This window comes from Haemaphysalis longicornis, unplaced genomic scaffold (assembly GCF_048455015.1).
Source record: "Haemaphysalis longicornis isolate Haplotype H1 unplaced genomic scaffold, Haemaphysalis longicornis Haplotype H1 scaffold_1, whole genome shotgun sequence".
In the NCBI taxonomy this organism is placed as follows: domain Eukaryota; kingdom Metazoa; phylum Arthropoda; class Arachnida; order Ixodida; family Ixodidae; genus Haemaphysalis; species Haemaphysalis longicornis.
Window position 1 is genome coordinate 42,924,821 of NW_027526203.1, and position 24,344 is coordinate 42,949,164.

The 24,344-nt window shown below is 45.2% G+C and overlaps 1 protein-coding gene across 1 annotated transcript in view; it reads left to right on the forward strand.

Moving 5' to 3' along the window:
• LOC144166258 (nose resistant to fluoxetine protein 6-like) overlaps positions 1 to 24,344 on the forward strand; it is a 315,613-nt gene that overhangs the window by 124,781 nt on the left and 166,488 nt on the right. The window lies entirely within an intron of this gene.

Here is a 24,344-nt window from a genome sequence, read left to right on the forward strand (position 1 = left end):
GTGCTACGAACGCGCCTTATGTACTTCACTCATTCAAACTACGTCAAAACGCTACTGATACAACGAAGGCACGCGAAGCTGAACGTCAACGGAAACGGCGAACTGAACACTAATGGGAACTTCTGTCGATCCCATGGCTGCTTCGCATACTACTAAGGCTTCCCCCACGGGAAGATGGTGTAATTTTTTTTGTTGAGCCTGAGTTACTGTCGTGTCCAACATGTCGCTCAGACGCTTTTTTCAGGTCCGACCAGTCTACTATTGAAACTTTGGGAGAGCACTTCACACTTTGTCGTTTCTATAACAACGTTTATACAATCAATCAATCAATCAATCAATCAATCAATCAATCAATCAATCAATCAATCAATCAATCAATCAATCAATCAATCAATCAATCAATCAATCAATCAATCAATCAATCAATCAATCAATCAATCAATCAACGTTTATTAGAGGGCCCAGGAACAGCAGAGGCCTTGGTTCTGGCGCACTGAGGAAGACAAAATGCGGCACTAATATACAGCAGAAGCTCACAATATAAGCAGTCATCGCGAAGGACGGGCGAAGAAGAAAAAAGCAATAAAAATCAACCCAAACGATAATAAAAGGTATTCCAACCAAAATTAGACGATTAAGTTACCATAAAAATGAAAATAAGTAGTAGTAGTAATAATAATGATAAAAAAAAATAATAATCAATCAATCAATCAATCAACCTTTATTTTTGGTGCCCAGGAACAACCCTAGGGTCTTGGTACTGGTACACCATATACAAGCATTAATAAAAACAAACTAAAATCAAGACAACACAACACAGAAAACCATATATATGAAAGAAACAGTAAGGTAAAAATAGTTACAGAGATCCCAGAAAGCAAAACAGCAAAACAGCTAAAAAAAAGGAAGCCTAGTGTTCGAAGCCATGACACCCGGCCAGCAAAACGTTGAAGGCACGTGAAAAATTGAAAATATACAAGCAAATACCCAATGCACATGACTGAGATAGATTATACACATAAAACAAAGGTTTTTATAATAATATTTATAATATAATAATAATAATAATAATAATCAATCAATCAATCAATCAATCAATCAATCAATCAATCAATCAACCTTTATTTTTGGTGCCCAGGAACAACCCTAGGGTCTTGGTACTGGTACACCATATACAAGCATTCATAAAAACAAACTAAAATCAAGACAACACAACACAGAAAACCGTATATATGAAAGAAACAATAAGATAAAAATAGTTACAGAGATCCCAGAAAGCAAAACAGCAAAACAGCAAAAAAAAAAGGAAGCCGAGTGTTAGAAGCCATGACACCCGGCCAGCAAAACGTTGAAGGCACGTGAAAAATTGAAAATACACAAGCAAATACTCAATGCACATGACGGAGATAGATTATACACATAAAACAAAGGTTTTTATAATAATATTTATAATATAATAATAATAATAATAATCAATCAATCAATCAATCAATCAATCAATCAATCAACCTTTATTTTTGGTGCCCAGGAACAACCCTAGGGTCTTGGTACTGGTACACCATATACAAGCATTCATAAAAACAAACTAAAATCAAGACAACACAACACAGAAAACCGTATATATGAAAGAAACAATAAGATAAAAATAGTTACAGAGATCCCAGAAAGCAAAACAGCAAAACAGCAAAAAAAAAAGGAAGCCGAGTGTTAGAAGCCATGACACCCGGCCAGCAAAACGTTGAAGGCACGTGAAAAATTGAAAATACACAAGCAAATACTCAATGCACATGACGGAGATAGATTATACACATAAAACAAAGGTTTTGTAACAAAATGTCAGGAAGTTTAAAAATGGAAAAACGAAGTTCAGCGTTACAAGCACTGACACTTAAACCGATAGAAATTCAAGCAACACAAAATCAGGAAAAGTGAAACACAAACAAGCAAGATGATGATTTGCATAAAATAAATACGGAACAGAAATACGGCACATAAATGACATAAAGGCACTTAAGTTACAACAGTTTTCAATTCATTAGAGAACAAAGACAAAGAGCTCTGGAATATATCAAGACGATCGGAATATTCATTATATGCACATTGTATTCTGCAGATGAACGAGCATCGCTTACTTAAAGCATCTGTTCTGAAAGTTCGAAATCTTCGGAAAAGTTTGTTCGGCAAGTTGACATTGATAAGTGCAACCAAGTCATCACACAAAATATCACCATGAAGAAGTTTATAAAGAAAGATAATGTCAGCTCTCATTCGTCGACACCAAAGGGAAGGAATACTTTTGAGACAAGACGTGCTGCCGTTTGCGTCTTCTTGTACATGACGGAAACGGTGCCTAAAGATAGAAAGGAACTTATTTTGAACCCTTTCGATGCGGTCACTATTGGACTTGCAAGTTCCATTCCAAACAACAGAACCGTATTCGAGAAGAGGTAAGCACAGAGCCGAATACAACTTTAAGAAAGGAAGAGGACTTTTAAACTCTCTAGAATACCTGCAGACAGCACCCAAACATCGAAGAGAGCGTCCGGTAATTTGTGTAACGTGGGAAGAGAAAGTCAGAGAAGAATCAAATAGTACTCCCAAGTCACGAATTTCGGTCACCCTCGGCAGTGCAGTGCTTGCTATTTGATAGGAGTATTGCAGCTGTTGAGTTTTCCTACTATAGGAAACAACTTCGTTTTTGAGGGGTTCAAAATTAAGTCGTTTTTGGTGCACCAACGATGGAATGACACGATATCAGCCTGAAGAGAATTACAGTCCTGAACATTACGCACTTCTCTGAAGATTTTCACATCATCAGCATACAACAAAAAAGAAGAATTTTTAATGGCAGAAGCAACATCGTTAATGAAAATGGAAAAAAGAAGGGGGCCCAGAACGGAGCCCTGGGGTACACCACTGGTTGCTTTGTACCTAAATGATGTTTGACCATTAACACTTACATAGCAATATCGCTCCTGGAGATAGCAACGTATAAGACCCACTAAGGAAGCGTGAACATCTAACAGAATGAGCTTGGCAAGCAATAACGAGTGGTTGACTACATCAAAGGCCTTGCTCATGTCACAGTAGACCGCATCAAGCTGGCTTCTACCAATGACTGCTGGGACAGCCTGCTCCATGAAGCATGCGAGGTTTGTGGAAGTTGAGCGACCACGCATGAAGCCATGTTGATTAGGAATGAGGACGTGTTTAAGTGAGAAAGACAAGACCTTATGAAGAGATAACTCGAATATTTTAGAGGCAGAACAAAGAAGCGACACTGGCCTATAGTTCATGGGGTCGGTTTTTGGGCCTGACTTGAAAACAGGGAATACACGACAGATTTTCCATGATCGAGGGTACGTGCCAGACCGGAGACAGTTATTAAATATTGAGGTGAACACAGGAACAAATATATTTGCATACGTTTTTAGAATTGCAGCAGGAATACCATCTGGCCCAGAAGAAAACGAGGGCTTTAGCCGCTTGATGCTGGCCCGCACGATGTTCTCATCCAATAATAATAATAATAATAATCAATCAATCAATCAATCAATCAATCAACCTTTATTTTCGGTGCCCAGGAACAACCCTAGGGTCTTGGTACTGGTACACCATACAAAAAAAAAAACACTACAATTAAGACAAGACAACATACACAAACTATATGTATGGCATAAACAATAAAGTAAAAATAGTTACAGAAATCTTAGAAAGCAAAAAAGGAAAAAAAAAAGAACAGACAGTCAAAAAAGAAAAGGCAGGCTTAGTGTTGCAAGCCATGCCACTCGGCCAGCAAAACGTTCAGCAGATGTGAAAAATAGGAACTGTACAAGCAACTATTGAATCAACATGACATAGAGTATACGTATATAGCCAAGGTTTTCTAACAACATTAGGAAGTTCCAAAAAAAAGGGGGAAAAGCTTCAGCATTACCAACACTGACACTAAAAACGTACAAATATTCAAGCAACACAAAACAAGAAAAAGTGAAAAGCAAGCAAGAACAGTTTGCACATAATACATAGGGTACATAAATTTGGAATGACATAAAGGACTTAAGCTACAACAGTTTTCAACTCATTAGAGAACAAAGTAAAGGAGCTCTGGAATATATCAAGCCGAACGGAATATTCATTATATGCACATTGTATTCGGCAGATGGACGAGCGTCGGCTATTTAAAGCAACTGGTCTGAAAGCTGGAAATTTTCTGAAAAGTTTATTTGGCAAATTGACATTGATAAGTGTAACCAAATCGTCACACAAAATATTACCATGAAGAAGTTTATAGAGAAAGATAATATCAGCTCGCATTCGTCGACACCGAAGGGAAGGAATGCTTTTCAGAAGAGACATGATGCCGTTTGCGTCGTCTTGCACATGACGGAAGCGGTGCTTAAAGATAGAAAGGAACTTATTTTGAACCCTTTCGATACGGTCACTATTGGACTTGCAAGTTCCATTCCAGACAACAGACCCGTATTCAAGAAGAGGTAAGCAGAGAGCCGAATACAACTTTAAGAAAGGAAGCGGACCTTTAAACTCTCTAGAATACCTGCAAACAGCACCCAGACAACGAAGAGACCGACGGGTAATTTGTGCAATGTGGGAAGAGAAAGTCAGAGAAGAATCAAACAGTACTCCCAAGTCCCGAATTTCGGTCACCCTCGGCAGTGTGGTGCCTAAAATTTCATAAGGGTATTGCAGTTGTTGAGTTTTTCTACTATAGGAGACAACTTTAGTTTTTGAAGGGTTCAAAATAAGGTCGTTTTTGGTGCACCAACGATGGAATGACACAATATCAACCTGAAGAGAATTACAGTCCTGAACACTACGCACTTCTCTAAAGATTTTTATATCATCAGCGTACAACAAAAAAGAAGAATTTTGAATGGCAGAAGCAGCATCGTTAATGAAAATGGAAAAAAGAAGGGGACCCAGGACGGAGCCTTGGGGTACACCACTGGTTGCTTTGTACCTAAATGATGTTTGACCGTTAACACTTACATAGCAATATCGCTCCTTGAGATAACAACGTATAAGACCCACCAAAGAAGCGTGTACATCTAACAGAGTGAGCTTTGCAAGCAATAACGAGTGGTTGACAACATCAAAGGCTTTGCTCATGTCACAGTAGACCACATCCAGTTGGCTTCTACCAACGATTGCTGGGACAGCCTTCTCCATGAAGCATATAAGGTTCGTGGAAGTTGAACGACCACGCATAAATCCATGTTGATTAGGAATGAGGACATGTTTAAATGAGAAAGACAAGACCGTATGAAGAGATAACTCAAAAATTTTAGAGGCAGAACAAAGCAGCGAGACAGGCCTATAGTTTATAGCATCAGTTTTTAGGCCTGACTTGAAAACAGGGAATACGCGAGAGATTTTCCATGAGCGAGGAAACGTTCCCGACCGGAGACAGTTATTAAATATTGAAGTGAACACAGGAACGAATATATTTGCATATGTTTTTAGGATTGCAGCAGGAATACCATCTGGCCCACAAGAAAGCGAGGGCTTGAGCCGCTTGATGCTGGTCCGAATGATGTTCTCGTCCAGTTGTAAACAACCGGAGTTCTCGCCCTGGTGACAAGGGGCGCTGCTGTTGTCACTACCACCGCTAATCCCAAAAAAAGAAGAAAATTGACGAGCAAAGCAGTCGGCCACCTTGACAACCTCATCGCCGTTGGAGTCTAGAAGACGAATAGAATCGTTAGTTGTACTAGATCTAGAATGAATGTATTTCCAGAAGGCTCCCGGTTGGTGAGTTGCTTTAGTTTCTACCGACGCCAGGTACGAAGTATGATCACGTTTGTGCAATATTTTACATAGGGCACGTAGGCGCCGGAATTCCTGAGCAAACTGGTTGGCACCAGAGCGCTTCATCTTTCTGTGCGCACGTTCCTTGAGTTTCAGGGCATCCCGCAATTCAGAAGAAAACCAGTGTGGAAACTTGAACCTCCTCGGTAAATATTGCGGGATGTATTCCTTCATACCCGAAAGCACAATCTCTGTGAAACGGTCGACTTGTTCATTGACATCAGTGTGGTCAATGACGGTCGACCAAGGGGCAGCGGAAAAATAGCCATACAGCCCAGCATAATCTCCCCTGGCGAAAGCGTAATGAGGTTGCGTGTTGTTGGAATTTACGGAACGGTGGAGCAATGAAGGGAGGCAACAGGAAATAGAAATAATAATAATAATAATAATAATAATAATAATAATAATAATAATAATAATAATAATAATAATAATAATAATAATAATAATAATAATAATTTATTCCAGAATAATATACATGATATATTTAATTTCGTTGATTATCGGTTTGAATGCCCTGACACTACACAGGCGAAGAGACGCGCCATAGTGGAAGGCTGCGGGTAAATTTTGACCACGTGGAGATCTTGAACGTGCGCCTTAATTTTGAAAACACCGGCATTTTCGCTTTCCGCCTCCATCATAAATTGGCCACTGCTGCCTGAAATCGAACCCGCGTCTTTGGGCTAAGCAGCGCAAAGCCTTTGCCACTGAGCCACGACGGCAGGTTGCAAGCAATATTTGCTGCCACACCTAAGCACGCAGTGCTTGTGAGTGGGCAGGGAGATCCGATGTGCAGCGACCACGCGACAACGAAAAAAAAAACGAAAAAGATAAAAAATAAAGATTGCGAAGTACATCACGTATGCGTATAAACAGCCTTTTATCCTTTTGCAAATAATCCGTGTAAAATAGTAGACAACAGTAATGCTCAAAGGAACCCTGCAACCCTTTCGATAAGCGCTCTCACTCTTTCCTTCGCGTATGGAACCACTGCGAAAGCTACAGTTATCGCCAGCGCGGAGCAGCACTGCGTGATTTGCTGGTCGCACAAGATACGCCTTCGATTTCTGCTTTGTTTTGTGGCTTTTTTTAGTTGCTATCAAAAAGCGTTCATTTCTGCAAGTGTTCATTGGCCTTAGTGACGTAATTTGAGCCGCCGAAGGACGTCAACACCGGGACATAAAGAAGAACCTTTTGAGCGAGTTCACAAGCTATTGGAATTTTCGGCTGAGGACCTTTACGACCCCCTAATATAAGTACTGGGTGTGTTGGTTGACAACGTTCTGCAAGCATTTTGGATTTCAAAAAAGTTGAAAGAAGTGCTGCAGGATCTTTTAAACCTCTATTGTTAAACGCCACATCTGCAAGCAAATACAAAAGAGAAAATTTCATAGAAAAAAAGAACAAGTAAATGAAAAAAAGAAGGAAAGGAAAGCCAACATACCAAGTAATATTGTTTATTGACTTATTTACAGATACTGCCAACCCTTTTGGGATATGAGCCTAAAGGGGATTTCATAAAGAAAAGAACAATACAAAACAATTATTTTCACTTTCAAGGTATCATAACACATATATATCCAAAGGGAATATACGTTAGGAGCGAAACACAATTCATCAATGAAGAATCGTTTGTTCGGGCAGATTTTCAAGATTGAATACTAACGGGTGCAGGAATAACATATTTCTTACTGTGGCTAATACGACGTAGCATAAAAAAATCCGGAACACGTAGATGAAAACAACAATCTTTGCTCAGAGTTCTATCCCCGGCAACACTTTTCGTTCATCAATAAAACACAGGAATGAAACGACGTACAGAAAGCAGATAAATCACAGAATTCGCAATGGAAATCGGTTATTCATGGCCTTTTTGCAAGTGTTCTTTAACTGCCCTCTTTAACTAAACCGGCAAAGTTATCCATTGAAGTACAGTTGGTTATGGAAGGACTCAGCCTGTTCCATACCCTTGTTGCTATAGGGAAGAATGAATATCTAAACAAGTGTGTGAAAGGAACCTCCGTTAAGCATTTCGAAATGCTTTTGACGAGTCAGTCCCCTTTGCGCAGAATAAATGTATTAGGATTTATTAATCCTAATTTCGCCTTAGATCAACTGTACATGAATCTTATACGGGAAAGTTTGGCTCTGATTTGAAGTGTTAGGGTTCCTGCTTTTCTATAAGTTCAGTCGGCGAGCCAGATAACGGGTACTTATTGTATATAAGCGTACAAGCTTTCCTCTGTATTCCTCGTAACTTCTTAATTTAAGTAACCGTAAAAAGGAACCAAATAATGTTCGCGTACTCTAGGTTTGAATAAAGTTTTGTTTCTGAAGGGGCTAACCAAAGGCGTCGTGTAAGTAACATGAATCCCCGTAACGCAGCTGAGGTTACTTTTGATATGTGAGAGCCCCACTTAAGATCCTGAGTAATTGTTAAGCCGTGGTATTTCTGTTCGTAAACTCGTGAAGGTGATATATTGTAACGCCTCACATACTTGGACATGTGCATGACGGATGGGCAATCCCTGGGCTAGAAGAGGAAGGGGAACGATCCTCAGGCGTGTGCGTTTGGAGCCCCGTTCGTTCCTGTGAAGCTTCTCCGTCCTGTCTAGGAAATAAACCTCCCTTTTACCGTAACAGACTTGGTGGAAGGTGCGGGGTAAACCCAGCGGACAACGGCGTCACTGGATCTTCGCCGAAGCCGTCGATTAGCTGGCCTCTCGCCCGTCCGAGAAGTCATGGCGCCCCCGGCTCAAGGCAACTCTTCGGCGGCACCGCCCGGCGGCTGTCAGCTGCAACGAGAACCACGGAAGTTTGAAGGCAAAGCGGAAGAAGACGTCGGTGACTGACTCACCCATTACGAACGAGTGAGCAAGTACAACCGTTGGATTGCGGCAGACAAGCTTGCAAACGTCGTATTTTCCTTGGAGAAGACCGCCCTGGTGTGGTTTGACAACAATGAAGCGAAATTTACGATGTGGGATCGGATAGTAGAGTTGATGAAGGAAAGGTTCGGTGACGCTGACGCCAAGAAGAAGCGAGCGGAGCAGACTCTTCTGCAGCGAGCTCAAGTCCCAGGGGAAAGCTGCACCACCTACATTGAAGACATTTTGCAGCTGTGTAGAGTAGTGAACGCCGAAATGCCTGAGGACGACAAGGTGGGCCATCTACTGAAGGGAATTGCGGAGGACGTCTACACACTCCTCATTAGCAAGGAGCATTTGGACACCGTGTCGGATGTAATTCGGCATTGCCGCAAGTTCGAAGCGCTAAAAAAAACGCCGTATAACTCCAAAGTTTGGCCGCTTATCCAACGTGACTACTGTCGCAAGCGTTGACAGCACGTCTCCCGCTGATCTCGCGGCTACCATACGGCAAATAGTCCGTGAAGAGTTGCGGCTACATGAAGACGTCCCAAGCAAGGCAGCAAGCTTCTCTGAACGCTATCGGACGAAAGAGGCTGCGTGCCGGTGCCCTTGTGTCCACAGTGAATGCATGAATCCGTCAATCAACGCTGCAAGCATTGAGCCCCACCGAGCCGCGGGAAATCTTAATGGTCCACATCACAGGGAAGCAGATTTTTGGCGGCCAGGTCACTTTCCTCGTAATCTATAAGCCGACTATTACGAACCGAATCTACAACTGGATCACTCGAACACAGGAAACTACGAGGTTGGCCAGCGTGCCTACCAACCAGATATGCGATATGCGTCTTTTGAACGGTCAGATACGGGGCGTCGGCCGCCTGTTTGCTATCGCTGTGGCATGACGGGGCACATCCAGCGATTCTGCCGCCGTCGACGCCAGCTGCCAACATACAGGGCCCCAGACGCATACCCTCAACTTTCTTCCTACAGGCGTGACTCATCGTGGCATCCGGGAGTACTTCCGACCCCCTCCGGACAAAATGCGCAGCGAAGTGGTTCTCCTTCATCGGATCGCAGCCTGACACCACCCACAATGCGCCCGAGGAGGTCGCCATCGCCTCGCCGCCGCCCGATGTCACTACCCCCCGGAAACTAACTAGTGCGGCCGATGGGGGTGAGGTCGCTGGACCGTCTGTAATCGATAAACCTCTGCCTGTTTCTATGGACAAAAACAAAGTTCAAGTTTTGGTCGATGGAGTTTCAACAATGGCTTTAGTGGACACTGGAGCCACCGTTTTTGTAATGAGTTATGCGTTCAAGGAAAGACTTGGCCGCAAAGTAATGTTCAGCTGGGATCAGCCTCTTTCGTTCCGGGGAGTTGGTGGCGAATGGCTCCGACCTATGGGTGTTTGTAGTGTGAACGTCTCGGTGGCCGGGAAAACGTTTACAGTGGAGTTCGCGGTGCTTCCCAGTTCCACACACGACGTCATTCTCGGGATGGACTTTTTACGGGACTGTGGGGCAACCGTTGACTGTGGCGCCGGTGAACTTTCAGTGAGCAGTCTTCTCTTTCCCATGTCTGGCGACGATTCTCCAGCTGAAGAAATTCTGATTGTTTGTGACGACGTGGTTCTGCCAGCACACACAGCATCGCCCATCACGGTGACCGCTTCTGACATCCCTGTCAGCTCCCTGGACGCCCTTGTGGAGCCACTGGCCGGGAACTGTGCGAAGAAAGACGTTTTGTTGCCGCGGTGCCTTATTCGCATCAACAATGGTCACACTTTATTGTGGGCGTTGAACTGCTCCGCTCATAACGTCGTTTTACCTAGAGGCATGAAACTTGCCCGTTTTGAGGCTCACGAGAGCGCGTCTGTTGCTGTGGTGTGTGAAAGTGAGCCTAAGGTTGCCACTAGCGGCGTGCCTGATTCTAAATTTCTGGGCATGATTGACAAATCACTCTCCTCAACTGAGCGTGCTACGCTGGTGACCGTTCTATCCAGACATGCTTCTTTGTTTGACCTCGCCCTAGACGGCACCAACATCCGGATCCCGTCTTCACGTGCGCGTCACACAATTGAAACTGGCTCGGCACGTCCAATTCGACAAAAGCCCTACCGAGTCGCCCCATATGAACGCAAGGTTATAGCGGATCAGGTCAAAGAAATGCTGCAAAAGGGTGTTGTACAAGAGTCATCTAGTCCGTGGGCTGCACCTGTCATCCTTGTCAAGAAGAAAGATGGGTCATGGCGATTTTGCGTGGACTATCGGCGCCTCAATTCCATTACGAAGAAAGACGTATAACCGCTTCCTCGAATAGACGACGTAATTGACTGTCTGCACTCAGCGTCCTACTTCTCGTCCGTGGACCTACGATCCGGATATTGGAAAATCGATGATGATGGTTGGGTTTTTATGGCGCAAGGCCGACTAAGGGCAAAGAGCGCCAGAGGAAAGTTTATTTAATGAAGTGAAGTAGTTAGCACAAAAAGGTATGTAAAAAAAACGTGTCAACCGAACATAGTAAAATCAGTTACAAATAATGGTTATGGCTGGTGTATAGGGCCAGATTTGATTATGCGTGATAGAAAATGAGGTTTAAAAACTTAACGTCTGACAAATACTGAAACACACGTTTGACAGAAACAATGGCTTCGTCACCTAGAAACAGCGATGGATGTAGTGGGATATGTTGTCTGTAGAGTTCTCTGAAGTATTTGTGTCGTGTTGTGTCAAGTGCCTTACATTGTATAAGGATGTGGATCACGGATAGGGCCTCTCCGCACCTGCTACACAGAGGTCTTGGAGACCCCGTGAGAAGGTGCGAGTGCGTTGCATGAGTGTGCCCTATCCGTAATCTAGCCAAGGCGACTTCAGAGTATCTATTACGTGTGTCGGTGGTGTATGGTCCCAAGTGTGGTTTTTTTACGTGTAACTTGTCTGTTTGTTCACTCCAGTGTGTTTGCCATGTTTTGCGAAGTTGTCTGTTTCACGTCGGTGTAGGGTAATGTGGTTATTTCTACTGTATTCGAAAGTGTAGCAGCAGCAGCCATTCGGTCCGCTGCTTCGTTCCCGGCTATTCGCCGCGAGCTCGACATGTAGGTGGCGACAGCGTCGCGCTGCTAGTGTGGATGCTCCGCTGAGCGGCCCGTAAGAATGTACACTGTGGGCGCGCTTCGTGCCTTTTTCCTGCCGTATGTGCGCACGAAAGGTGCAAACAAGAGTGGTATGCTGTAGTTCGGTTCCTCAACGTTCAATGCATAGCATGGAAGCGGCAGTCAGTTTTCATTACTACGCCAAACAAAAGGCGACGACTCATCGGGAATCTCAGAATGGCCGTAATTGTGACAATGAACTTGTACCGCTTGTACGCTGTGGCTCGTAGCAAGCTCGATCTTTCCAGACTATGGCTTTGAGCCTTCAATAAAAGCATAAATAAAAAAAAATCAGGAAGCCTCGATCTCTGAAATTCAGTTTACAACGGCAATCTCAATCGCTTTCACTGGTAGCATGACGCATTCTTGCATTTGTGGGATTCCCTGAAATGGTAACACTACTTAACTGCCCCGAAATTCTTTCTAAGAGCTTACGATATTTTTTGTGTGTTCAAAAGGCAACATAAAATTACTGAATTTCGATCAGCGCAGAGATATAAATGTAACCGCTCTAACGGGTCTTTTAAATGAAATTTTAACGACTCTGAAGGAAGGTTTGATGAATAACGGTTTCGGATCACTTATTTACGGCTTTCGTCGCAAGTGAACGTGCGAATTGAATTGTCAACCCACGCACTACAATCAACACCTCATGTTTAGCTAGGTTTTCGCAAAGTGACAAGCAGGTTTACGGTGTGCAAACCAAGCTTCTGGGACCTCACAGTGAACACAAATTTTATGTTACGGCTGCTCTGTTGACCATTTGTGTTCCTTTTAAAATCTAACAGGTGCCTGCCGCCAGCGAGATGTGTTTGCATTCTTGCGTATAAGGTCGCTTACGAACCCTAAAGATGGCAATAAATGAAGTTGCGCTGTTGCAGATGTAGTAAAATATTTCCTTTTTATTTCTCGTTGCGAATCAGCGCAACGGCTTCCCAGTAACTACTTTGTTTTGTAAACTGAATATCGCCTTTGTCTTGGCATTTGATTCTTGAGGATTGCTTAAACAATAAACTTCTGTGCATTTAGTTTTTTTTTTTCGGGAAGGGGGGGGGGGGGGGGGTCCTGCCAACGTTGCAAGAGCAGCGAGAAGAGAACGCATGTAAAGCGAAAAGCCAAACTATGGTTATCAGTATTACTTACAATCGAAACTACACTAGGCGTCGTGTTCTGTAGCGGTGAAAAAGCAGTACGCATTTTCAAAACTGATTAACCCCCCTTTGGTCCGGGATTGTCCAGGAATTGTGGCTCGCCTTTTTCAAAATTGTATTGAAAGCAAGCATTGTGGGAAAAAAATTAAAAAAAAAAACAGCGAGTCATGGCACACACCCCTCACACATGTGGGCAATAACGTGCATTATATTACACGTTTTCTCGTCTTTCTTTAAACTTAGGTCCACCGTAAGAGGTTAAGACGTGAGCATATTAGGCATTTGGTTATGCTGAGTGAGACACGTTTCTGGACAAGGTGATTCATGTGGGATTTGAAAATGATATATATGACAATGACACACGAAATGCCACATGACAGACGCGATCTCACAACTGCTTAATTTTACATAAAAATCCCCCCTAAATACTCTTGCGCATCCATAGAAACGCATTTTAAATAATACGTAAAATTAGCAGCTCGATACAGTTGAATAAATGTTTATTCCTCCTCCTCAGTATATACAACGACTGTCCAAAAATGGTATTTATTTTAGAAAAGGTACGGGAAGAATTCGATCACACAGGCACTTGCGGGTGTAAAATACGTGTCCGGTAATGTATGGGCGATAGCGCACGGGTCGTGTGCAGTGTAAATGTTTTTGTTTGTTTCTTCTTTTTATAAAGACACAGCGCAATTTTACAAGACTATGGAATTTGCACGCGTATGCATAGGTCTTGTCGCTTCTTACCCGTTTCGTGTACTAAACTTTTATCCTTTAAATAATCACCACGCCACCTTCAAAAAGCACCCTTCGACGTTCCCGAAACGGCCGACGACTGCACTCAACAATACGAAAAGTGAAATGTCTGGAAGCAATGTTTATAACACGTTTCACACTCAAGCGGTGACCAGGGCGAAGATGTTTTGTGGAATTAAACCAGCGCATTAACCCGCAACGGCCGCTGATTATCGCGTTTCTAGAGGAAATGCGCAAGCAGAGGTAACTATGTCATTGTTTACTGCCAAACGAGCACAGATATTGGTGGTTTTGTCGTGTGCAGCACGCGTCTTGCGCCGCACGCAACGTGAAAAAGCAGACGACGCGAGAACGCCATCCACACTAGGAGCGGTTCGTCCCGCCGCCGCCAGGGGCCGACTGTGTTCGCGCTCGGGGCGAATACCACAGTGGCCAGGGACCCAGCAAAGAACCAGTTCAAATTTGCGTACATACACAGACATAATACCCTTGACGATCAGATTGACAACGTGGTTTTTCGAAGGCATTGTTGACGACAGTGCCCGCACAACACTGAGGGAATCTGTATAGATAATGGATTGTGGGATGTGGCTTTGAAGTATATGATTGACAACAAGAAGTACACCGTAAGCCTCTGCCGTAAAGATACTAGTATGACTATTCAGAGTTTTGGTGACACTAAGGCCGGGCCCATGCGCCGCGCAGGACACAGGGGTGGAAGTCTTAGAGGCATCCGTATAAAATTCAGAGCGCTCATACTTCTGCTGCAAATACAAGAAATGCTGCAGAATTGCACATGTGGGAGCTCGGTTTTTATCTAATTGTGTGAAAGTTGTGCCGCATGATACAGGGCGAAGATGCCATGGTGCTACAAAATTCGTTAGAGAACTTTGAATTGCATCTAAAAAGGAGACAGCAAGCTCTGACTCTTCCTCTCTAATTATGTAAGAGAAGGACGCAGAGAACGATGGTCGATTTAAAAGGAGTTCAGCCATGGACGTATCATGAAAAACTGATTTAAAAGGATGGTGAGGCATGGATGAAATTTTAAAAGCATAAAGGAGATCTGTGTATGCTCGCTGACGTCGTAGGTTCCATTTGTTGCACTCCACATATAGACTTTCGACCGGGCTAGTGCGGAAGGCGCCACACGCAAGGCGGAGCCCGAGATGGAGCACTGGGTCAAGCATTTTGAGGGATGTTTTACTTTCTGACCGATAAACAATGCTACCATAGTCCAATCATGAACCTATCAAGCTGGTAAAAACACGTAAGAAAAGTTGTTTGTCAGCACCATATGAAGAGTGGGAGAGAACCTTGAGTATATTCAGGGCCTTTAAGCATTTATGTTTAAGTTGTTTTATATGTGGAATGAACGAGAGCTTTTCGTCAAGGACTACACCTAAAAACTTGTGTTCATTTCTGACTGGAATTGAGACACCATTGAGTTTGATGTCTGGATCCGGCCGAATGCCACGCCTTTTCGAACACCAAACACAAGTACACTTCACTGGATTAAATTTAAAACCGTTGCTATCTGCCCAGCCAGCTAGCTTGTTAACACCAAACTGGACTTGGCGCTCGCAGATAGACAGGTTACAAGACTTAAAGGATAATTGCACGTCGTCTACATAGATTGAGCAGGAAATGGTTGGTGGCAGAGCCTTCCGAAGAGAGTTCATTTTTACAATAAACAAAGTGCAACTCAAAACTCCACCTTGCGGAACACCGTTTTTCTGCACATGAACCCTAGAGAGTGCAGTTCCAACTCGCACGCGAAACGTTCTTTCAGAGAGGTAACTGGCAAGCGTGTTCCACATATTACCCGACATACCAAAGGACTCCAAATCGCTGAGGATGCCGTACCGCCAAGCAGTGTCGTACGCCTTTTCAAGATCAAAGAATACTGTCATACACTACTGCTTATGGAGGAAAGCATCTTTAATATATGACTCTAACGCAACCAGTTGATCGTTCGTAGATCGCCCTGCCCTAAAGCCCGCCTGGCAGCTCTCGAGAAGACCGCTGTGCTCTAAGAAGTACACGAGTCTCCTGTTTATCATCTTCTCGAAGAGCTTACACAGGCAGCTTGTCAGGGCAATGGGGCGATAACTTGCGGGAGAGGAAGGGTCCTTCCCTTCCTTTAGGAAAGCCACTACTATGGCCTCCCTCCAAGAGCGTGGAATGTGCCCCGAAAGAAATATTTTATTGTAGAGGTGAAGAAGTGTTTCAAGTGTGTCTGCATGTAAGTGTTGTATCATTGTGTATGAAATCCTGTCTGCACCTGGAGCTGAAGGTTTACAAGTAACGAGTGCGACCTTCAGCTCATGGAGTGAAAAGGGGGTGTTATAGGATGAGTTCGACTTATTAGTGTCTCGCAAGGACTTCTTCTCACATGATGCTTTGTGTTTAATGAAAGTGTTGGTGTAGTGTGCTGAGCTGGACACGTGTCCGAAGTGTTGTGCAAGCGTGTTGGCCTGGTCTTCGAGTGTGTCCCCTGTTGTGCTAACCAGGGGCAGGCTGTGTGTCTGTTGTCCTTTTAGCTTGCATATTCGTGTCCAGACTTTGTGAGTGTCGGTGTATGAGTTGATGGAAGTGAGGAAGGCGCGCTAACTCTCCCTTTTCGCCTCATAACGCACACGCTTCCCAAGAGCCTTTGCCCGTTTAAAGGAAATGAGATTATCTGGCGTGGGGTACCGGCGAAGGACACCCCACGCCTTGTTCTGGGCCTCCCGCGCCCGCCCACAGTCCTCGTTCCACCAGGGCCTCCTTGGGGTGCGGGACGCACTGGAGGCCTGGGGCATGGACTTTTCGGCAGCGTCGAGTATGTGTGCCGCGACGAGTTGGGCTGCTTCCTCCACGTGTAGGTGTTTTATGGTTGTTTGATGTAGTTTAGATGTTTCTGTGAATGTACTCCAGTTTGCTTTTGATTTATTAAGCCTGTTATGAGAAGATGGACTGCTCGGGCCTATACCTATATACGTTAGGGAAGTGGGGAAATGGTCACTACCATATGGGTCTGTGCCCACACCCCACTCAAGACATGGAAAGAGAACTGCGGAACCAATCGCCAAGTCAAGATGAGAGTATGTATTGTGTCCTGAGTTATGGTATGTAGGCTGTTTTTTGTTGAAGAGGCATGCTCCGGAGGATGTAAGAAACTTCTCTATCAGGCGACCTCGGGCATCCGTTCTGGAGGAGCCCCAAAGAGAGTTGTGCGCATTAAGGTCGCCGGTTAGTATGTATGGTTCGGGCAGCTGGTCGACCAGCGCCTCGAAATCAGAGCTCGAAAGTGCAAGATCAGGAGGAATTTAGATGGAGCATACCGTTATCAACCTATTAAATATTATCGTACGGATCGCTACAGCCTCGAGGACAGTGTTTAAAGAGAGGGGGTGGCATGCTAATGATTTCCGGGCGATAATGGTCACACCTCCTGAAGAGTGGGTGCAGCCTACCCTGTCCTTTCTGAATACCATGTACCTATTTAAGAAATATGTTTGTTTTGAATTGAGGTGGGTTTCCTGCAGACAGATGATACTTGGCCGACTGGCATGCAGAATCTCATACACATCGTCAAGATTTTTAAGGAGGCCTCTGCAGTTCCATTGAATGATGTTTTCTGTTCCCATTATTTAAATTTAAGAATGACTGGAGTGTGGTGTTCGTGTGTGTTCATGTGTCGTCTTTCGGGGCTGTTACTCTTGGATTAGGCTTTTTAGGCCTTTCTACTGGCTTGGCCATTGGAGGCGCTCCTTGCGCTGCGTTGAAGGCAGGAACGGCCCGACATCCATCTCGTCGTCGGATGTCCGAGGGGTGCTTGACGGACCGGGCCCCCCGGACTTGGCCCCCCTTCGGGAGCCCATCGTTTGAGCCGCCACCACCGCGGGCGTCGGGGACGCCAAAAGTGGCACGGGCAGTGCGGTTGCGGTGGGAGCCGATGCGGGGCCCGTGGTGTCCATCACCTCGGTAACCTCCAACGCACTGGAGGACGGGGAGCTGGAGGCGGGAGCGGCACCGGTCCCGACAGAAGTGGTTTGCGCCACAACCGCTGCTGCCTCAGCAAGCGGCGTGGTGCCGTGTTGGGCTGCGTGAGGCAACCCAGCGGGGGGCGGGGGTGGGACCAGGTCAGACTCGCCGAACTGGGTCCCTGGGGACACCAGACGCCGCTCCGCCCCCCGGCGAGCCGCGTCGGCGTACCTCCCCAGTGGGAAAGAGGCGAACCTCTTTCGCGCCTCTGGGAAGGTGATGTTCTCAGTTACCTTCACATTAATGATCGCCTTCTCCTGCTTAAACTTCTCGCACGTTCGAGAGTAGGCGGCTGGGGTCCCTGGCAGTTGGCGCAGGTGAGGGTTGACGATGGACAATTATCTGATGGATGACCATGCTGAGTGCATTTTGCGCAGGTCAGACGACCGCGGCAGGAGTTGGTTCCGTGCCCGAACCGCTGGCACTTAAAGCAGCGGCGCGGGTTCGGAATGTAAGGACGAATGGAGCATCGGATGAACCCTGCGTTGATATGGTCAGGAAGTGAGGAGCAGTTGAAGGTCAGGATAATATGTTTCGTGGGGATTACCTTATCATCTCTACGCATCGTGATGCGGCGCACGGCTGTGACACCCTGATCCTTTAGACCTTCAAGAATGTCGGCATCTGCCTCGTTAAGATGATCTGCCTCAGAGATCACACCCTGCGAGCTATTCAGGCTGCGGTGGGGTGTGACCCTGATGTCCAGATCGACCATTTTCGTCTGACCAAGAAGTGTGGTTGCCTGCTGCTGGTTTTTAGGTGCGAATGCACTTTATAAGCGACCCTGAATTCCGTTGACCGCCGTCCGTCCACATAGCAACAGCTGCGGGTGCGCGCGCTCCTCGTCTTCCTTGGCAACGGGGGGAGATGGCACATACCCACGTGGGGGATTGGCCAGGAATCTCCTCGTCTTCCTTGGCAACGGGGGGAGATGGGCGCGCGCTGCCTGGCCGCTGACATGGCACATACCCACGTGGGGGATTGGCCAGGAATCGGGCGTTAGAAGGGCTAATGCACCCGCTTAAAGGAGTACTGACACGAAATTTCAAAGCTGAGATCCGCTCTAGCAATCAAGTACAACGACAACACAAATAGGTGTCTGTGAATAAATGCATCTTTCTTTCTTTATATAGTTGTGTGTGTGTGTGTGATCTCTCTTTCGCAAACATTACCGAACCGCGCAAATTCAACTCCTGCATTCGCACTTTCACATTATTCCCCTCGGGGAAATGCGGGGAAATTTTTACTTTAACAAGGATTTCACCTGTGCGTTGTTTCTTGGCATTATAGGTTTTCCCAATTATTCCATCAAGGTATTTAGTAATCAAAAATACTGATTATGAAGCAAGAGGGCGGGCTGTGTCAAGAGATTCGATTACAAGAAAACGAGAGTATTTGTCTGGCTTTGGGAAGCTCATGCTTGGAAGTGGAGGGAAAGATACTTAGGTGCGGCCCCTTTTCAGGGACCGATCACGTTTGGAGGGGGGTTTTGAATTTTCCATACAGCATAGAAAAAAAGCAGGGGACGGGGTACTTTCGTCTCAAACCTTACCCTGATAGCCTGAGAGGTCCCGGAGCTCCCTGCCTGGTAAACAGACAGGGAGCCCATCCGCCGGAGCTTGCCCTGGGCTCCGACGGCCACCGTTTGAGGCTTCTACCCTTCACCTTTAAACACATCACCACGGTAGGTTACAGTTTATGTTGGGGGCTAGGGGTCCGCGGTGTCGCCAACACCGTCACCATTAATACTCAAGGTGCCCCGTGCGGGGGATATTGGCAAATCCCTATGGAACCTGCACACAAGGAAAAAACGGCCTTCGTCACTCCTGACGGTCTGATTGAATTCAACGTGAGGCTTCGTTTTCTCAGCTCAAATTTCTTCTGACATCAGGCCCTATTCTGCGTCACTTCGACCATTCCGCGCCCTCTGAGATACACGCTGACGCGAGTGGAATCGGTGTTGGCGCGGTGCTCGTTCAAAAACATAATCATGTTGAGCTTGTTGTCGCCAATGCTAGCCGATGCCTGAGCAAAGCCGAGCAAAATTATACGGTAGCGGAGCAAGATTGTTTGGCAGTTATTTTTGCTGTCCAAAAGTTTTGCTCATACATATACGGACGCCCATTTACTGTGGTCACTGACCACCACGCTTTGTGTTGGCTCACTGGGCTTCGCGATCCAGTTGGTCGCCTAGCCCGATGGGCCTTGCGTCTACAGGAATATGACTTTGTTGTGCGCTACAAGAGCGGCCGCCAACACGCGGACGCCCACTACTGCTTATCTCGGCTTCCGGCCACTGAACCCGAAGGAGACGCTGACAACTTTGACGATTATCTGGCAGTGGTTAGCTCCAACTTTCCTGATGCTGAAACTTTTATCGTGGAGCAGCAAAATGACTCCAGCCTACAACCGCTGTTTGAAGTTGCTCATGGTTCCAATTCGTCTCGCCTCTTCGTTATGCGGGACCGGCTGCTTTGGAAGACGAACTACCTCCCGTCGGGTGCCCGTTTTCTTCTTCTTGTGCCAACACGCCTGCGTTCGCAAGTTCTGCGCACAATGCACGACGACGCTACTTCCGGTCATTTGGGAACGGCGCGAACCTTGCATCGCACAAAAGAACGCTTCTTCTGGCCGAATATGCATCGCACTGTACACTCTTAGTCAATTCCTGGTTATACGACCCGCATGCAGGCGGGTCGCCGCGTCATTTTAAAGCCGCTTATAAAGCGGCGGTTCAGGAGGCCTCACGCGCAAGCGGCCCGCCAAACACGCGGCCCACCGAACACGTGGCCCCGCGTTAAAGCGGCCGTATTGAGGGCCGCTTAACCAGCGGGCCACCTAAACACCGGGCCGTGTGTTCGGCAGGCCACTGGCCGTAATTTTTCTACGCGGCCCGTTATGCTAATCTATTCCCGCTTACAAAGTGGCCCCCAAATCAAACGGCCCCTCAAATAAGCGGCCTTGTTGCTTTTCACATAAAATTGTTTTGTCGAGTTTATCCGTTTTTTTTTTCGCTCGCATTGCCAGGCCAACGTCAGAATCCCGTGACGAAAGCTCTAACACATGTTACATCATACGCGACACACAAAGTGCACATAGGCACACACACGCAACCCTACGGAGAATCGAACCTGTGTCTACTACAACACATGAAGAGGCAGGTATCATAACCACTGCTCACGACCCACGGGTTGCTGGGGAGTGCAAACACGGGCTTATAAGTATTCTGCATGCTGTTGCGCGTCAAGCAGGAGTCTTAAATAACACATTCCGCTGTGAGTGACTTTCTTTAGACCACCATTTTCGAATCCCTCTACCAAAGAGGCATAATACTACGGTTGGGAGGGCTTTAAGTACATTGTTACGAGCAGAAACCTTTTGTCATGCTGTGTGCCCATTTCAACAGTATGATGCGCCATGCGGTGATTTATTCCATCGATGCAAACGGAATTGATAACAGTTCTTCTCCCTTGTAACCAAAAGTATACTTGGACATTGCCGGAAAGTGCCCCCTATGACAATGCATGCAAATAACTAGCACGTAAGGCACACTGTCGTGCGCTGAACATAAGAGATGTCTCGTAACGAGGGGCAAGTATACCAAGCATGAAATGGTGCACTGAATTTTTTCTGCTCGTCTTAGCTCTTCTCATGGTGTGGTTACATGGCTTCACCTTTATTTTTGTAATAGGGGGCGCTAGTAATTTACGTCTCTGGTAATGTAATGAACCAATAATAAATTACTCACTCTATATAACATTGTGCCCCGACACCTGCAGAATTGCTGCGTCGCCTGAAGAATTGGTAATCGCGAGCACACAAAGAATATCTTAGCGTTTTCTCGCGCAGACCGGATGGGCGCTAGGCCGTGTAACTTGTAACGGCCTGCATTTCAAGAAAAATGCAGTTTTCGCTGAAGTTCCACCTTTAATCGTTATAATATCGGAAATAAAGATCATTGGTCGAAACAAATTTTGAGAAACCAAAAATTAAGAAAAGTATTAAAAAATGACGGAAACTGGCAAACAGTATAACGGCCTGCATTTCCACAATAATGCAGATTTCGCGGAAATTCCACTTGTAATCGTTGTCATAGCGTAGATCGAGATAATTGGCCGAACATAATTTTGCAAAACTAAAAACCAAGAAAAATATAAAAAATACGGAAAATGGTGAGCCGTGTAACACCCTTCATTTACAAAAAATGCAGATTTGGCGCAAATGTTACCTGTGATCGTTATAATAGGGTAAATAGAGATAACTGCACAAACAGAAATTTGGCTCTAAAAGACTCACACTCAAGAGAAGCGGCATAAGAATGCTGGGCATTAGTAGACAATTCTCTTAATTTCTGCAATTTTTTTTAAGTGGCCTCATTTCATTCGCGCTTCTGTTATTAAGGAGTTTTATTATTTTACGCGGAAGCGCAAGGTCGCGGTTCAGCATTTTCAACATTTTCAAGGCCGTTTACCAAAACCATAGCACTCGGTCATGAACGCACACTTGTGCATCTGAAGGTTAGACCGTATAAAACAATGCCACCAATAAGTGGGTTACCATGGCTGCAATTGCACTAACACATTTGTGATTTGTGCACTTCTGGAACATCTTCATAACCTCAGTTGTCATGCAATGAGGTTTTACCTTTATAATCTGAGTGTTTTGCCACCTGATCTATCAGGTCTCAATGCACATACCCCGAATTAAAAAAAAAAACTCCATATATTTATAAGGCCATGTTGCAAGCAAAGCTGTAAAGCAAGTATCTGTATACCTTAAACCTAACCGGATCTTTAAGTGATAGTCTACTTATACAAGCTTGGGACATAAACAGAGAGCTGAGTTGGGTATGTAAATTTTAAGTATTTTGTCATTCTCGAATTCATGAGCATGCACAAGTGTGAGATGAAAATTACATTAATGACACCATGCCGAAGGAACAATGTTTTCTTTTTATTTCATATCAAAAATACAAATATGAACATGAAATACTTATACTAAAATAACAAATACAAATATTAGCAGATTGCAATTGTGGAACACACAAATGAAAATATTCTTTTGTGGAAGAGCAAATAAGAACCTGTCAAGAAAAAATTATTGCTTTAATTTATGGAATTTTCAGCAGCTGGCTGAACAGGGAGGAAACTCATCTTTTTTGCAGGCTCCTGACTGTATAACGCCAAACGTTTGGCCTAAAGCTGACGGGTATCTCATGACCTAATGTAATATATTACCAAACAAAAAAAAAAGTACTTTCTCCGCGCTTCAAATGATGGTCCAGGTACACCACTTCCGATGATGTAGAAGGCCTTTGTAAAATCCCCCAAGCAATATTTGGCCCGGGAGCTGCTGCTTCCGGAATTTCGTCGCACTGAAATGTGGTAGCATTCTGGGTAGCATTCTGCTGTGTTGGCACTGCGTGAAGAAAAGAAACAGCAGTTGAAAAAGTGACCAGGTACAAAATTGTGGTGTTATTTATCGGCGGCAAAACAGTATAGCCTGAAGGGGCGCTGCAGAAGTATCACCAACGCCTTAGCAGATATGTGAAAATACCATAAATCAGGCAGGTGCGTCGCTGTAGTTTAGGCAATTATTTCTTTCTTACTGCTTTAGATTCAGACGCCCTCCAAAAGAACGTTTTCATCATATACATAGGAAGGCCGAGCGGTTTTTTAGTCCAAAGGCGTGCGAGAAAACTTTGCCATAATTTTATTTGACGCCGGCACGTCAACTGGACGTCGCAAAAAAACTGTTCGCTGTTACACACGGGAGGTAGTGTGCCCTAGTTTCTTTTTATGAAACAATTTCCAGCAATAGTATGGAGCCAAACATTATGAAAAATCGAACAGAACTGCTAGCAATATTTTTTGCTAAAGCATAGGTAAACTGCGCGCACCGAGCAACAGCCAGCGCATCTGTAACAACCATAGCCTCCAGTATAACGCCTTTACAGAAGGCGTTGTAACAACATTAGAAGCCACCGCTTTGAGCAACCGCTACGCCGGCGCCGCGGCGCGTTTGCGCTGCCAATGCTATCATGTTTCTGCAAACCGCGAGTTGGCACTTCAGACAGACGACAGCCGTGCCGAACACAACAAGATGGGGACTGGTGTTACTCATGAATGTTGCTTCGTGTGAAAACTTTACCACTTAAACGCACCATAAGGAAGTTTCGAAATCGGCACAGGATCCAGACTACTCAACGTGCCAGAAAATTCACTAGCCGAAACGACGACGCGAAAACCTAGTTACGAAAAAACGTTACCTAACGTTTTGCTACGCCTACCGAAAATGACAAGCAGTGGCCATAGAATATTGAAAAATACAAAATTCAAACTGCGTTTTATGTGGCTTGACGACAATGGGACGCGTGTAAAAATGCAAATTCTTTATGGCACCACGGTAGACTCGTTACGGCAACGGAAGTACCTCACATGTGCAAGCGTTTCCATTTTTCTCCTGGATCCCAAAACGGCCGCCGCACTGGGAAACCGAATCCTCTCTATAAAGCACGTCAAATTTATCGTACGATCCCGGGTATCGGA